This window comes from Typopeltis vanoorti, chromosome 4, assembly GCF_054136105.1.
Source record: "Typopeltis vanoorti isolate ZY-2024b chromosome 4, IOZ_Tvanoo_1.0, whole genome shotgun sequence".
NCBI lineage: Eukaryota > Metazoa > Arthropoda > Arachnida > Uropygi > Thelyphonidae > Typopeltis > Typopeltis vanoorti.
In genome coordinates this window covers 75,100,796-75,117,500 of record NC_143552.1, presented here as the reverse complement: position 1 = coordinate 75,117,500, position 16,705 = coordinate 75,100,796, and positions in this window count along the sequence as shown.

Below are 16,705 nucleotides of genomic sequence, written 5' to 3'. Positions count from 1 at the left end.
TTTAAATTATGTATTCTTTCATAAAGTTTTAAACTTCACGACCTGCTGGCTGCAGGAAGTAATACATAATGCAGTTGTGAGATGTTTTCCTCAAGGAATGGAATGGACCGAAGTACCTTTTGGTAATCCGGCTGTGTGCCAATTTATTGGAAGCTTCCATTTCTGAGGTAAACAAGCTTAGAAGTCCATCTTAATGTGACGATTTTCCGTTCAAATTATTTTCTTATATGTATAATTTTACTTTATCAGCATTTCTCTATGGATATAAATGTACTATTTTGTTTTAATTTCGTTATCTCTCATTTTATCTTTAATTATACATTTTGAAAGTGAGTGGGCTAAGTCAGAGGGTAGGAAAGTGAGAGGAGCTACAGAATCGCTCTTCATTTCTTTAAAATGTAGAAAATATATGAAGTATATCGTTTAATCGTATAAGAATAAACACAGAAAATATTATCATTGCAACGCATTATTGAGTTCAATATTCTTTCAAAATCATGGACCAACTGCCGTACAGCGACCTCCAGAGAAGGCCCGTGAATCTTTACCGTATCTGTACAAAGATAAAGTATTTCCCACTTAATTATAATTAAATACGATATAATCACTAATAATTAGCAGTGATTATACGGTATTTTAATTCAACAGTCTAAATTACCTTTTTGCGATATAACATGATAGATCCTGAATTATTGAATAAATTAAGAATTTGAAAGATTTCATGCATTAAATCAAATATTTCTTTCTACCTTTTTTCATTACTCTCAGAGAGAGAAAGAAAGAGAGACAGAGAAAGTAGAGCAAAAACCAGACGACGTATCGCATATAAAATGAGTTCACTCTCAGTATATATAGAAAAAAATGCATATTATGACGTAATACGTTTTATTTTTAGTTTATTTATTTTAATTTTATCGTTGATGCGTGGAGAGCGTGATAAATGATGTGTTTATGGAATAATGGTATTTTCTCATTATGCGGAGTGACATTCATACCCTTTCTCCACACGGACGCCTGCATAGTATTTAAATTTGCTCGGTGGTATCTAAATTACACAATCATTCTTGAAATATGATCTTGTCATTTTTTGTCCTTAGAGATTATTCCTCACAAATTCATCTCGTGCACTTATGTATTGTAATTTTATTCACAATTCGTTATCTAGATGAGCAAAAAATGAACTTCTTGTTAGTTGAAACTCAGAACAATATCACACTAATTAAGATGAGCGTGATTTAGATAATCGTTGATAGGCAATATGTTTCTGAAGAAAGTATCCCATCTCATGTCCATTGTTACTAAGAGCAATTGCGCCTTCATTGAACCTTGTGCTTTACAGAATGTTGTACAGTGAAATTTTGGACGACACTTGGTGAACGTATTTATTCCGAATACTTCAGTAGATTGAAACAATATTAAACAGTGATAATGTTACTTATGAACTCGAGAAGAATCGAAATGTCTTATAAATACTAGTTAAACTTCAGAGAAGATTTTACAAATCTATTTTGTCGTTTAAATAGATTAAACTGCATCACTTTTCATTCTATACTAAACAAATCTGTTTCAAAATTCTTGATTTTTTCTTTAAGTTCATTTCTTGAAATGGCTGTTGGATGCTTCAACATCAAAACAGATTCGTGTTTCCAAAGTGGATGGTAACGTGACTCTTATAAATAACAAAACACGCACGCGCGCGCACACACACACACACATTTCGAGAATGAGAATTACCTAAATGAGTGTCTACTGAAACGAACTCAAATATGTAATCTAAAAAAATCCAAGTAAATTGCTTTCTGAATATTAGTTATTGGAAACTTGAGCACGGAGGCAAAAACGAGACTTACATAATGGTCTATAACAGTAAAGAAAAAGTAAGCAATTTAAAATGATAAAAAATAATACTTTTGATTTTGAATTCAGCATTTTGCTAAATTGGTCATTTGAAGACAAGAGAAGATAGATGGTAATTTCGAACTTCGAGAAAAATCTGCGATATTTTCCTTGGTGAACAGTGATTGCAAAACACACACACAAACGAAGTTTGAGATTGTTTTAAAACACCCTGCTTAAAGGTTTTTTTTTGTTTTAATTTAAATGTTCAATGAATTTAAATTTAATCTAAATTCATTGATCCGATGATAAATTACGATGATTTATGCTTGTTAAACAAATGAAAAAAAGTCAACAATAAAATGAATGTTTGGATTGTATAAGGAAACCATCCATTTAACACAAGTAGTGCTTTGTTGGGAACAGCTTTTATTTCTCTAAGTAGATCAAATACTGTCGGTCATTTAAAACATTCAAATCTAATTGTTTTTTATTTACTTTCAAGAAATGCACTTCTTAGAAAGACAGAAAAGAAAGAAAATACGCAAATAATAATCTTTCGCTATCTATCCGCCATTTTCTCAACTTCTGCTTCCGCAGGTCCCTGAATCGGAAGCCAAACCATTTTCTTTCTTTTTTCTTTTCTTTATCTTTCTCAAAGATCTAAAACAAGTTAAAAACATTAACATTGTCAATTTTTGGCTTGTTTTATTGTCGTAATCAAGGTTCTTGTTAAAGATCAAGCATTAATTCCTTGCAATTATATTTCTGTTACTAGATTATATATCACTGTAAATAATAAGTCATATCATTGTTATTAATTCTGTATCGTAATTAACATCATTCAAATTACTAGTAAATATTTTGAAACTGATCGAAACAGACAACAGATATGTAAATACTATAGAACCAAACTGATTTGTAAAATTTCTAGATAATAAATGTAATGAGAAACGTGTCTTCTTTCCAAGTCATTTCAGGCTGGACTGTGTTCTCATGTCAGACTGAAGACATTTATAAACACCAATGCCCACGACGGGATTTGAACCCAAAAACTATTCAGTAGTAAAGCAAGTACGCTATCCACTAGGCCAACCACACCAACCATTCCACTCTTTTCGTGGAGTATTTGAATAGAACGAGAATGTAAAATTTTCGAATATTGTTGAAACAATGTGATGAAATGCTATTGCGGTTTAGTTTATGAAACACTTAGTTGTTTTCGATAATCTTAATTTTGAGATGAATATCAATAGGGCAAAATATCAACTCTAAATTGACGTCAAGTCTAGTGAGCGTATAAAATCTCAGGATAATTTTGGTTTTGATTCTAACAATAAAAATTCTCCACCCTATTTAAAGATGGAACTCTGACTTCTTTTTAGAAGTGAAATTTTAATAATTAAATTAAAGTTTCATTTAAATATTCTTATGGGATTATTACTAAAGTTATATACTTGGGATAAGTTCTTACTACTGTTCCTCAAAACACCATAGTAACGAAAAAGAAAATAAACGGTTGTTTGCTGGATACATTTATCAGTGATAGTGCTAAAAGTTAAATCAGATGTCAGAAGCATAACTTGGGATGTTTTACATACATCTTGGATTTTGATACGTGTGAGAATAAAGATCTAAAAATAGAATTGAAGAAGTTTAAGAATAAATGTAAGGCTTTTTAAGGATATCGACAGAAGAAAGTTGAAGTACTTTGGACACGTTGCAAGGATGGGTGTAGGACTTCAAAAAACAATAACAAAAGGTAGTTCCTAGAGAAATAGGAAGGGGATTGACCGTCAGTGAGTTGGACAGATGGATCGTGTGTCTGGAGTGACTGATTGTCAGAGAGTTGAAGCTTCCAGAAAAGCATACAACTGGACTGCTTGGCGAGGACTGGTATGGCACATTACCGATCATCTAAGTGACCATACGGTATCTGATGATGCTCAATGAATAGATAGATGGAGAATAAAGATGAAACTGAATGAATCATTCTAGCAGAAATAATGATTTCTCTTAGTGAAAGGTGGTAATAGAAAAAAGTCTTCCTCCATACATTCCAACGCAAAATAATTCATTTGAAACCTACCTCTTCAGCAGGCATCTCAACTGACTCGAAAACAAGAATTATCATGCCATCATCTGTTCACTGGACATCCACAAATGCCCTAGGGTGATATATCACACCAGTCAGTCCTCGTCATGTAGTCCTGTTGTATGCTTTTCTGGAGGCTTCAACTCTGAAGATCAGTCACCACACACACACACACACCATTCATTCATTCATCTATCTCATTGACGGTATACTCCTTCCTTTTTTTCAAGGAACTTTACCTTCCATTACCCTTCTGAAAAGTTCTCCTTCCATCCTTTCAGTCTGTCCAACATATATGAACTTTCTTCTCTCAATATCCTTAAGGCGCATTAAAGTTCTGATTTTTTCTAACACCCATTCCTTTGTATGCCTTTTAGTATATGATATTGTCAACAGGCTGCTGTAACACCACACCTCAAAAGCAGCTATCCATTTCTTATCCGACTTCTTTAGGTTCTAAGTCTCACATCCATAAGTCGCTGTTCGAAAAAACAACTGCAATCAAATTCCTCAATTTTGTTCCGGTCGAGATAGATCCATCCTTCCAGAATTTAGACAAGTTTCTGACTGTTTCTCTGAGTTAATCCAACACCTGTTCGTACTGTCGCTTCTTGCTCCCTGCACAAGTTAGCTATCAACATGATACCGTGTTGAGTAAAACCCATTCTTTTCATTACTTCCCACAGTTTCACATGCTCAACACAGTCAAACGCTTTAGAGTAGTCTAAGAAACACATTACTATAGGCAGTCTAAGTTCTTTATTGCTTTCTATGATCTGTCTAAGGCAAAGAATCTGATTTCTGGTGTTCATATCTTCTCTAAAACCTGCTTGTTCCGCCTTTGCCTCAAATTTGGTCTCAATCCTATTTAACATGATCTTCAATAAAATCTTTCTTGCATGAGTGATTAAGCTAATAGTTCTATAGTTCTTGAAATCCATATCTCCCTTCGTATGTAGTGATTATGAAAAACGACGTCTTCCAGTCTCAAGGCCATGATGCTCCCATATCCTTGATGTGTGCCATATCCTTAATGAGTGCCATCTCCTATCGGAGGTTGGCGACTACCTTGGCAAATTTTGAGCGATCCTCAGCCACTCTAAACAGTCCCTCAGAGCTCATGCCAGTCCACTGATATCTGCCAGCCAAGATTTTCTTCGTCTTCCTTGTTCTCTTCTTCCATTTATCTTCCCCTTTAGAAGCAAATGAAGTATTTTATATTTTTCATTACGAAGTAGGTGACCAAGATATGCAGTTTTCCTTCTTTTTATGGTATCTAAAAGTTCATGTGATTTCCCCATTTGTTCCAGTACTTCCTGATTGGAGGTTTTTGCTGTCCATGGGATTTTTAACATTCGTCTGTATAACCACATCTTAAAGGCTTCAAGTTTTTTTATTGATGTTGTCTTCAAAGTCCAAGTTTCTGCACCTTACAGCAGTTTAGACTATACATAGCATTTAACCATGCATACTCTAAGCTCTAAGTTTAACTGGGGTTACACAGTGTTGATTTCATCAGGAGAAAATTTTTTCTTGCCATTTCAATTGTAACTTTTATTTCCATTTCTGGATTGCATTCTTCATTTAACCAGCATCCGAGATATTTAAACTTTGTCATTCTTTCCATTCGTTTCCCATTTAAAGAAAATAATGAATTAAGAATTGGTTTCTTGCTTATGACCATGAATTTAGTTTTGGTAATATTTTTAATCCCATTCTTTCACTCTCTTCATTCACTAGTCCCAGAAGATTTTGAAGATCCTGAATATTGTCAGACAGGAGAGCTGTGTCATCAGCATATCGGATGTTACTGATGATTTCACCATTTATATTAATCCCTTCCTCTCTTCCTTTTAAGATTTTTTGAAATATGGCTTCTGAGTATATGTTAAAAAGAAGAGGTGACAGCACACATCCTTGCCTTACTCCTCGTTTGATGTTAATGGGGTCTGTAATAATGTCATCAATTTGAACAGATGCCTTTTGGTTCCAATATAAGTTTTGAATGATCCTGATGTCTTTACCATCTAATCCAATTCTCTTTAATAGTATAATCACTTTAGTATGTTGGACTTTATCAAATGCTTTCTCAAAGTCAATGAAGCAAATGAGTACTTCATCGTTTTGATCATTACATTTTTGGAATAAGATTTGAGAGCAGAAAAGAGCCTCTCTTGTTCCCAAACCGCTTCTAAAGCCAAACTGGGTATCACTGATGGTGTCTTCACATTTTCTGTATATTCGTTTTTGAATTATTTTCAGGAACATTTTGAGAACATGACTCATTAGCTTGATCATTCTATAGTCATTACAAGTTTTCGCATATGCTTTTTTAGGTAGCATGAAGAAGGTCGACTGTAACCAGTCTTGTGGGAATATGCCTGTATCGTAGACATTATTAAATAGCTTTACTAATATAGCAATGTTGTCACCTTCTAATAACTTTACTATTTCTGCTGGTATTCTATCAGGGCCTGAGGCTTTATCATTTTTAGCTGAGTTGAGCGCACATTCTACCTCTGATCTTAGAATGCATGGATCGTCTATCTGTTCATAAGTGTATTCTGGGTTCTGTCTGTTATCAGAAAGGAGTTCTTCTACATATTTCACCCATTCTTGTATTTTGTCATCTTTTTCGGATATTATTTCTCCCTTTTTGTTTCGAAGTACATATAGTTGTTTTTTCTTAAATATACCTGAGGTCTCGTTCAGCTTTTTTGTGTAAATTAAAACTGTTATGTTTTTCTTGTAGAATTTCAATTTCTCTACATTTTTAATTCATCCAGATTTCTTTTGCTTCTTTGATCTTGGCTTTAATAATTTGTTTTTTCATTGGGAAGGGATTAAGCAATCGAAAGGTATGGATCATGGATTATTGCATATTTTAATTATTTGAAAAGCGATCAATCAAATCTTGTGGCAACTTTTTTATATCAATCCTATCCAAGAGTTTTGCATATTTATAGTTTATCTTTGGATAGACCAAGGATTAATAATTTGGAAAAACTCTAGTTTGCGTACCAAATGCATCCATTATCCATTTCACAAAGGAATGATGGCACACACATTGAAAAATAAAATACATCTTTTGATGTATTTCATTGTATTTTATTAATGACGTTTGATAAAATGAATAAGAAACTACTGTAAAATCAATAATTAAAATCTACTAAGCAAGTAACCTCGGATCAGTCGGCCTTGGTTACCTAGTAAGTTTTTAGGCCGCCTTAGAACACTCTGCCTGAAGTTATATAGTATATTCAAGCTTCAGACACATTCTACGTTATTGGGTGTATTACCCAGCAGCCTGCTAATATCATGTGTTCTAAGTTTACAACACTGCGTAGAGAAAATTGTCATAACGATATAATGTATATTCTCGTTTCCTAGAAATTTCTTTTGCAAATTTTCTGAAGTTTTCTTGATTACAAATTATTCCAATCTTTCATATCTCTTTCTTTAAAATCTAAAAATTTTCACTTACCCACTTTCTTCTTGCAGTGACTTCACTCAAAATGCTACTATGATTGTGCCTAATAACGCTTCTCATGCTGCATCGGCTGTCGCGCAGAATAATCAGAGCCGCGTTCAGGGCTTAGGCAGAGGGTCCTGTTCGAGAAGTATATTACAGTCTCCATCAAAAGTCAGTGATACCGTGAATGAGCAACACAGAATGTATAAGATTAATCTTAGAAAGGAATTTTACATAGGTACATGAAATGTCCGGGGTTTACAGATGGGTACTCTTGAGATTGTCTGTAAAGAGATGGATAGGTATAAAATTAACATCTTGGGAATTACAGAGACCAGATGGAATGGAGAAGGTCACTTCAAAAGACAGGATGGAAAGCTAGTTATTTACTCAGGTGGTGACTCAAAACATCATGGGGTAGCTGTGATACTGAAGACAACTCAGGCAAGAAGCCTTCTTGGTTATAACCCCATTAATGATAGGATACTCTCCATTAGACTTAAGGCTCAGCCTACCAATGTATCAATTATGGTAGTTTATGCACCCCACACGGATAGGCCTGAAGAAGAGAGTGAAGAATTCTATGAAAACTTGCAAACTGTTTTGCACTGCCTACCAAGGAGAGACATACTATACATCCTAGGAGACTTAAATGCAAAAGTGGGAAAGAGTGTGAGAGTCAGGCCGGAGTGTGGCATGTTTGGTCTGGGTGAACGTAACACCCATGGTGAAAGACTATTGGAATTTGCCCGTGCTAACAGATTAGTTATTACCAATATCTGCTTCCAGAAACATCCACGACGGACCTATACTTGGACATCCAACATTGATAGGTCAAGGCACCAGATTGATTACATCCTGGCTCTCCAGCGGTGGAAGACAAGCGTCTCTGATGTGCATACTTGTCCTGGAGCAGATTGTGGTACAGACCATCAGCTGGTAAGAGCCAAAGTAAGACTAAGACTCCGTAGACTTCCAGGTCAGGCACATTCCACTAGATTGGATGTTAGAGTAATTCCTAGTGGATTCACAGAAGAAACATCAACTCGGCTGGATGATTTTTTGGAGACCAATGAGGAAATCTCACCAGAAAGGCTTTGGGAAGGAGTCAAGATGATAATACAGGATACAGCGAAGACGTATCTCGGCCCAATAAGAAAACCAAGAGACCCATGGATATCAGATTCAACATGAGAACTAATCAAAAGAAGGCGGTTGGAAAAACAAAGAGACACAGGGACCGAAGAATACAAGAGATTACATAGAGAAATCAGAAGAGCCATCAAGCACGATAAGGAAAAGTTCTATACTAATAAATGTGAAGAAATAGAGTTCCAGATGAGAAGGCATAATTATAAAAGGATGTTTTATTTAGTTCGTGACTTAAAGCACAAGTTCAAGCCTAAATTGAATGTCATCAAAGACAGGAATGGATCATTACTAACAGAAGAGTTGGAAATCAAAAACAGATGGAAAGAATACTGTGAGGAACTGTACAGCAGAGTGGATAAAGAAAATGTGGAGTCCTCCCACCAAGAAAATTTTGATTTGGAACCTTCTCCACTTAGGTATGAAGTTGAAAGAGCAGTTAAGCAGCTCAACAGCAGTAAGGCCCCAGGTGCAGATGAAATCCCAGCAGAGTTAATTAAGGTCACAGGAGATGGAGGGATAAGAGTGTTTCATAGATTGATTACAAGGATATGGGAGACAGGATCATGGCCTAGAGACTGGAAGAAGTCAGTTTTCCTACCACTACACAAGAAAGGTGATATGAAGGCATGCAAGAATTATAGAACTATTAGTTTGATATCTCATGCAAGTAAAATTTTATTAAAGATCATGCTAAATAGGATTGAGGCCAAAGTTGAGGCAGAGATGCCCGAGGAACAAGCAGGTTTTAGGAAAGGTAGGGGCACCAGAGGTCAGATCCTTTGCCTTAGACAGATCATAGAAAAATATAAAGAATTCAGACTCCCTCTGGTAATGTGTTTCTTAGACTACTCTAAAGCTTTTGACTGTGTTGAGCATGTGAAACTGTGGGAAGTAATGAAAAGAATGGGTTTTCCTCAACACACTATCAGGTTGATAGCCAACTTGTATAAGGAGCAAGAAGCCACAGTAAGAACAGGTGTTGGATTGACTGACTGGCTTCAAGTTGGAAAAGGAGTTAAGCAAGGATGTTTACTTTCTCCTCACTTGTTTAGTATATATGCAGAGGACATCATGCGTCAAGCATTGGATGAGCTCAAGACAGGAATTACGATAGGAGGTAGATTGATCAGTAATCTGAGGTACGCTGATGATACAGTACTCCTTTGTAATGACATGGAAGAACTAGGACTAATTCTTGACAAAGTTAACAAGATCAGTGATAACAGAGGACTTCAACTCAATTCTAGCAAGACAAAGATCATGGTTCTCAAAGGAAAAACAAACAGAGAAGCTTTTGAGAAACAAAATGTATCTTAATGGAGAAAGAACTGAGGAAGTCAGCAAGTTTGAGTACCTGGGATCCATTATTAATGTGAAGAATTGCTGTTCAGAAGATGTCAGAAAAAGGTTAGGAATGGCTAAAACAATAGTCAGGGACCTGTCTAAAATCTAGAAGGATGGATTTATCTCCATGGGAACAAAGTTGAGGATTTTGGATGCAGTTGTTTTTCCAACAGCAACTTATGGATGCGAGACTTGGAACCTAAAGAAGTCAGATAAGAAACGGATATCTGCTTTTGAGATGTGGTGTTACAGAAGGCTGTTGAGGATATCGTACACTGAAAGGCGTACAAATGAATGGGTGTTAGAATAGATTAGTAGAACTTTAAGGCTCCTTAAGGATATTGACAGAAGAAAATTAAAATATTTTGGACACATAGAAAGGATGGAAGGAGGACTTCTAAGAACAGTAATAGAAGGTAAAGTTCCTGGAAAAAGAGGCAGGGGTAGACCATCAATGAGATGGATGGATGGCGTGTGTGGAGTGACTGATCTTCAGAGAGTTGAGGCTGCCAGAAGGGCCAACAACAGGACTACATGGCGCGGCCTAGTGTGGAACATCATCGAGCATCGGAGTGACCGTACGGCATCTGTAGATGCCCAGTGAACAGAGACCCAGAAAAGCTGTTTATTACAATCAGTTTAATGTTCCTAACTATATATTCCTCTCTTTCCTCATTTGTATTGATTCATTGGACAGATATACTAAGAGCTATTACTAGCAGAAGTTCCTTAAATGCAAAACTGAACCGTTTGTGCGTTGCCCCTTCAGTTTAAACTTTTGCATTTCACATCTCGAAAAATGCCCTTCTACCATATTAAGCACATCAATCTGCTGATGTGTTTTTCTTTCACTCTTTCACCAAATTAAGTGATACCAGATCGGACTCTTTTTCTATTATCGTATTTGATTATCGTTACTCCAATGAAGATAAATGCCACGAGCAAATTCAGAGGAATTCGAAGATTGGCTTCTGCCGTTTCAAAGATTTTTTTACTTGGGGAAGGTATGAACATAAAAATGACTTTAACTAACCTGCCAGTTTATGACGTATTTGCATCGCACTCCATGGTTTGTAATACAAACCATGGAGTGCGAGATGTCTCTCCAACTCTAAAATGCTATCTTTTTTATATATTACTTCACTTTCTTACTGCAAACTATATTCATTTCTATATTCAGTTTTATGAAAGATTGAGGAAATAAAGAAAAATATATCATAAAATTCTTAAGGTACATCTTCAAATCCTTCTTAATGACATCGTTCATTTCATGGTAGTAAACGCGTGTCCTAAATATCACGTTAGTTAAGGTATATGCAGGTTTTCTGTTAGAGTTTGCGCCATTATATATTTATTTTTCTTCTTTCATAAAATTGGAATCTTTTTAACAGTTTCTAATATTTAGCAATGTTATAAAAATTCAATGTTATAAAAAAAATCACATATTTTTCTATTGAAATACGAATATATTTGGTCTTCAATATGATAAAATATTCAGTCTTATTGATATCAAAAACTAGAATTTGTTTCTCTCTTTAAATGTTACTTTTTTCTTCTGAAGATCTATTAATGCTAAACTGTCCAAGAGAGCAGTCAGAATCAAACACTACTCATTATTGCATCACACAAATCTTTGGTTTCCTACTGCAGTGTCTTTTCTGTGGACATTTCCAAGGCAACCAACCTAAATGGCCTCTGTAATTCTAGCATTTATTCTAAACATGTTGGGATGTAGACAAAAAAAAAAAAAAAAAAAAACCATAATTGATTTATAGTTAAACTCTGAAGTGCAAGCTGGTTAGGGTGACTGGATGGAGTCTCCACGTTGTATCCTTACAACCTATGAATTCTAATACTACAGTGACATGGGAATTTGTGAATATTTTTAAGTGGTGGGTGTTTTATTTTTCACTGCCTAGTGCCATTTGTTTGTTTGAACCTGCCATTTTTATTTGTTATGATCTTGAAGGCATGGAAAAAATACTGTTTAGTCTCTAAACAACAATGGAATTCCAGATTATTTAATCATTAGCTTAATCGCGGAACTAATCTGCTATAGGTTGACGAACTTTTGTGGATAGGATTATCATTAAAGGCTGCAAATTCACCAATATGATTTCTCTCGTCTTCGTTCATTTTCTCTTATCCCGAGACAACTTTTGGAGCAACTTTCCTTCATGTATGTATATTTTATATATTTGCCAAAAATACATCGTGGGGATATTCTACTTTGTTAATAGTTTTTGCTTTCTCTTAAACGCCACTCATGTACGACTTTACTATTGTCGTTTTACAAATACGAAAATGTGTTAAATTTGGAGGAGTAAACTGCAACCCTGGGTGGCCAAGTGGATAGTATTGTATATCCGTTTCCAATTTATCAATTTGTATGTTTGAATCCTACCATGGATTTTGACGTTTATAAAACGCATCTTCTTTAAGACTTGTTCCCACTCCTTCCCACAGTTTCTTTCTTAAGTAAAATGCTTATATCTTTTCTTTAAAAATAATGAATGCTTTAGTCATATCGCATCATCGCCCATCACTGACATCACTCTGAAACGAGTATGATTGTCTTTTAATCAGCTAATATAAGTGATATAATAGCTGATTGAAAATTCGGAGATGGTTGATTAAGCCGATTCATGATATACACGACCTGCAGAAGTGTGACATATGCTTCTAGGAAGCACAGATCGTTGAAAAGCATTTGCCTATGTAATCTGAAACGCTGTTATTATTCTCTTCTTAGTAACTGTGACGCTACACGCAGTTTTCCAAAATACTGCGATTTTGTAAACACTCGTCTTTTCCATTGTCTGATCTAGAGTCAGAGCCTTCTCAGTTAACAAACTACATTAAATGATAATAGGGATTTCTAACCTGGTTATCTACACCTTTCAGGATGGTTTAAAAAAAGCGATATCTGTACTAGAGCATCGGCAGTCAGTCTAAATTTCAGATGATTCCACAATTATAATTACTTAATTATAATAAATTAAGATTAATTTTCGATCAGTTTATTTTGGCCTATTCACGTAAATCCTTGAAATATTTCGGAGACATTTAAATCAAATTTTCCAATTAAATGACTCTAATATTCAACTTAAATATGAAGATTCAAGACGTAAAGATTACGAACATTAAAAGACGTAAAAGATTTGGAAAAATTTAGGCTCTTTCACCTGCATACAAATCAGTTACTGAATAAAATATGCAACTTAACTCAACATACAGAACGCTCTTGCGATGCAATCTATAGTACTTAAAGGTCAATTAGGTTTCTAATTTCCTAGCTTTCAAGAAACACGAGACAATACGCTACTGTGAATCGTGTCATCGCCTGGCATCTTATCAGCGGAAAGAATTCTTTTTCACGAGACAAGTTGGAAACTCTTGTGAAATAAATATCACTTGATGTGTTTTTGAGATAGATGTGCGTTATTGAAATTCGTAAGCTATTTTTATTAAAAAATAGTATCGCTTCTCTTTTTTGGAAGCTGTTAATATGATTCCAAATAATGTTGCGTTCATAATTCGTGTTTAAATTAAATCGATCTTAGGGTGAAACAGGTCTGAAAGCTATTTTCTTTTGTTACTTTCTTCGATGTCCAACTTGAGAAGAGGGTGAAAATAAAATTTAGGATACACACACACATCTGTAGTAAATGCACACTCACTAGGTGTCAGTATTATATGAATGCAATCTATATCAAATTTTAATAAACACACAGCAAGTAGACTTTTTTCATATTCTAATACCCCTGATGGCTTCGCGTAATTGAAATCACGAGGAAAACCTTTAGATATTTTTACAGGTGGGCGAAGGACTACGTAATCCAAATGTACTGCTCCAAAGGCCAAACATGGAACTTTTTCAATCCGTCAGTCCTCCAATAAGTCTCACGCACACACACCATGAGATGAAATGCTTCCACCGCTTAACAATATTCACAAATATCCATGTACACATTGAAATCAGAACCCTGCTGGGGGTAGTAGGCTGGCATATGAAACTTGATATTGTCTTCACGATAAATCAAACTCAATTATTGAGTGACTTCTCCACTTGGGAAAGAAATCAGGCAGCATTCATCTCAGAATATAAGTGCATAAATAATCAGATCGATTATTTGCAAACACAACTGCTTAACATTTTGACCTGGGAAGCCTCTTGTATTATCATAAACATAATGGGATTAGTCATAAACGGTTAGATTTCCAATTACGTGAAAGGAAACCATATATCGGAGTTATTAATCATAATTAGAACTAATCCATCTCTTTCAGTAATTGAATAACTTCAACTCGAACATCGATTCCTCCCAGTTGTTACAGCTTTTAAAGTTAATATAACCAAGAACTTCCTTTGCTAATGAGAAAATCATAGCATAGTGCATAGGGATGAATATCGGAATTCATAATGTGTTTCAGATAGTGTTTCGGATGTGCGTGGTTAGCTTTATCTGTTTTAAGTATATACCTCGTGCGTTGTATAGATGTTTAATATTTATATATTTCTTCCGTTTATTAAACATGTCTATAATGAGCGGAACGTTTATGTAGACTTTAAATGAAGATCAGTTAGTCTAGCATTTCGGAAGGTGTGTTCCTTGTCTGTATCGGTCCTTGAAACAAAATTACGTCCGCGAAAATTTAATTAGAAAATTTATAAATTTAGAATTTTCGTAAATATATAAATATGTATATAATATGAACATTATCTTATATAAATTTAATTTATTTAATATGACATGAGATTTAATATATAACATGGCATTTAATATGACACTTTTCCCTCTATAGATAGAGGAAAAAGTCACAAATGATTAAAAAAAATATACGACAACAATATGTAATATTTTTTTAAGTTTAATAATACTCGCGTGTTCGTACATACACACATAGAGTGGTGCGTTGCCTATCAGATACCAATAAATTATGAGATATTTTTACTGGTATTACAAAATTGCTTATTTAACTCAGCAAACACACATACATGTATGTGTACAGTGATGGGCCAAAAACAGTTGAATCGAAAAAAAAATTGTACTCAGCTTAGTAAAGAATGGGAAACGCTGAGTTAGCCAATCTCATGCTTAAGTAATAGGTTTTTTCCCCACCAGAAACTGTACCTCTTTTTCCCTCCCCTCCTCAATGAAGAAATATTGATGTGCAGTTATATACAGGATATTCCCCCTCATAGCCTGAGTTGCATCTCGAGCTTGTAAACTTTCCACGTGCTGTCTCTGCTTAGTTCGTAAAAGAATAATTTGGAAAGATTTTAATATTTGATTTTCTCAAAGATAAGACATTTTGTTTCAGATTTTTTCAAGTGAGGCTTGTTATTAAATCTGAGACAGCTGACAGGATTTTTCCCTCAAAGATAGTTGATGCTGAGAACCGAGTCACAAGAAAGAAAGAAAGAAAGAAAGAGAGAGAGAGAGAGAGAGAGAGAGAGAGAGAGAGAGAGAGAGAGAGAGAGAGAGAGAGAGAGAGAACGATTTTACTGCATGTATCAAAATATATGTTAAAATACAGATTATAGTATCCAATGGAATTTATTTCATGGATGCTTTTTCCTACCGATTATTTTTATTCGAAAATTTCATGAGTTTAGCTCCAATCTCTTCAAGATCAAACAGTATCAGCATACGTAACTCACACAATGAGAAAAGAAAATTAATTTAACTAATTTAACACTTTCGCTGATTAAGTCACATATTAAGTACTTAAGAAAGGCAATTTTCAAGCTGATTATTGAAACCATTCCTAAGGACTGATAGAGAAGAAATATAATATGGAATACAGGTCAGTCTGCGATTTTTAAACTAAATTTATACTAACTTTTCTGGACTAGTGTTTCGAATTACTTTACGAGCACAGTTTTATCGTCCTTAAGAGAATCGGCTTACTTGGAAATTGGTCTGGTCACTCTACTTGCGAATCAGTTCATGTTCAGCTTCCAACGTGTGGGGGAGGGGGGGGATGAGAAAGAGAGAGAGGTTTTTATTTCAATTGTTTCCTTCTTCCATGTAAAGTGTAGCAATTCAGAAATGTAACTCACTATATTATTTTCAAAAATCATATTAAAAATTTACTTTCAACTTTATTCCAAGAAATGCTACAGTCATTCTTCTTTAAAATAAAATGTACAGCCTGTCAGGCCATTTCCTTTTCCTTTCACAAACAGACGGTGTTGGGAAGAGGAAATGGCTGTTGTGGTACTAACATAATCAAGAGATCAGTAAAGTAGGCTAAACCAAGAAGAGAGAGAGAAAAGCTGATTGCTTTGCTTTGTCACCATCTGCAGCCCAAGCATCAGAGTACATTAGAAGTACTATGGCGCATTAGACTTGATGAACTGCAAGATTCTTCCCTCTGTCTCTCTCTCTATCTTTTTTTTTTTAAGAAGCTCTTGCACATAGAAGATCTGAATCTATTGGAAGAAAACTATTTTACTTTAAAACTTTAATTTGCAATTATCATTCGTCTACTACTGCCTTTTTTGTGATATGCCTTGTAATTAAAACTAGATTGAGGATTCAAAATAGCTCTTCTAACGGAAAACTCACACCTAAATTTTAAAATTCGTCCTATGTGGTTATTGCATTGGTGTTAGGAACAAGCACATCCTAATCCATATAATTATGCTGATTTGGGGATTTTCTTATAAACCGGATGCACATCGACATGGTTAATAGGTTAAACTATGAAATGGTTTACAATCTTCAGAACTTTATAAAATTACTGCTGATTATCTAAAAACACATTTAAAAGTGAATTATAATTGAACTGTCAATCAA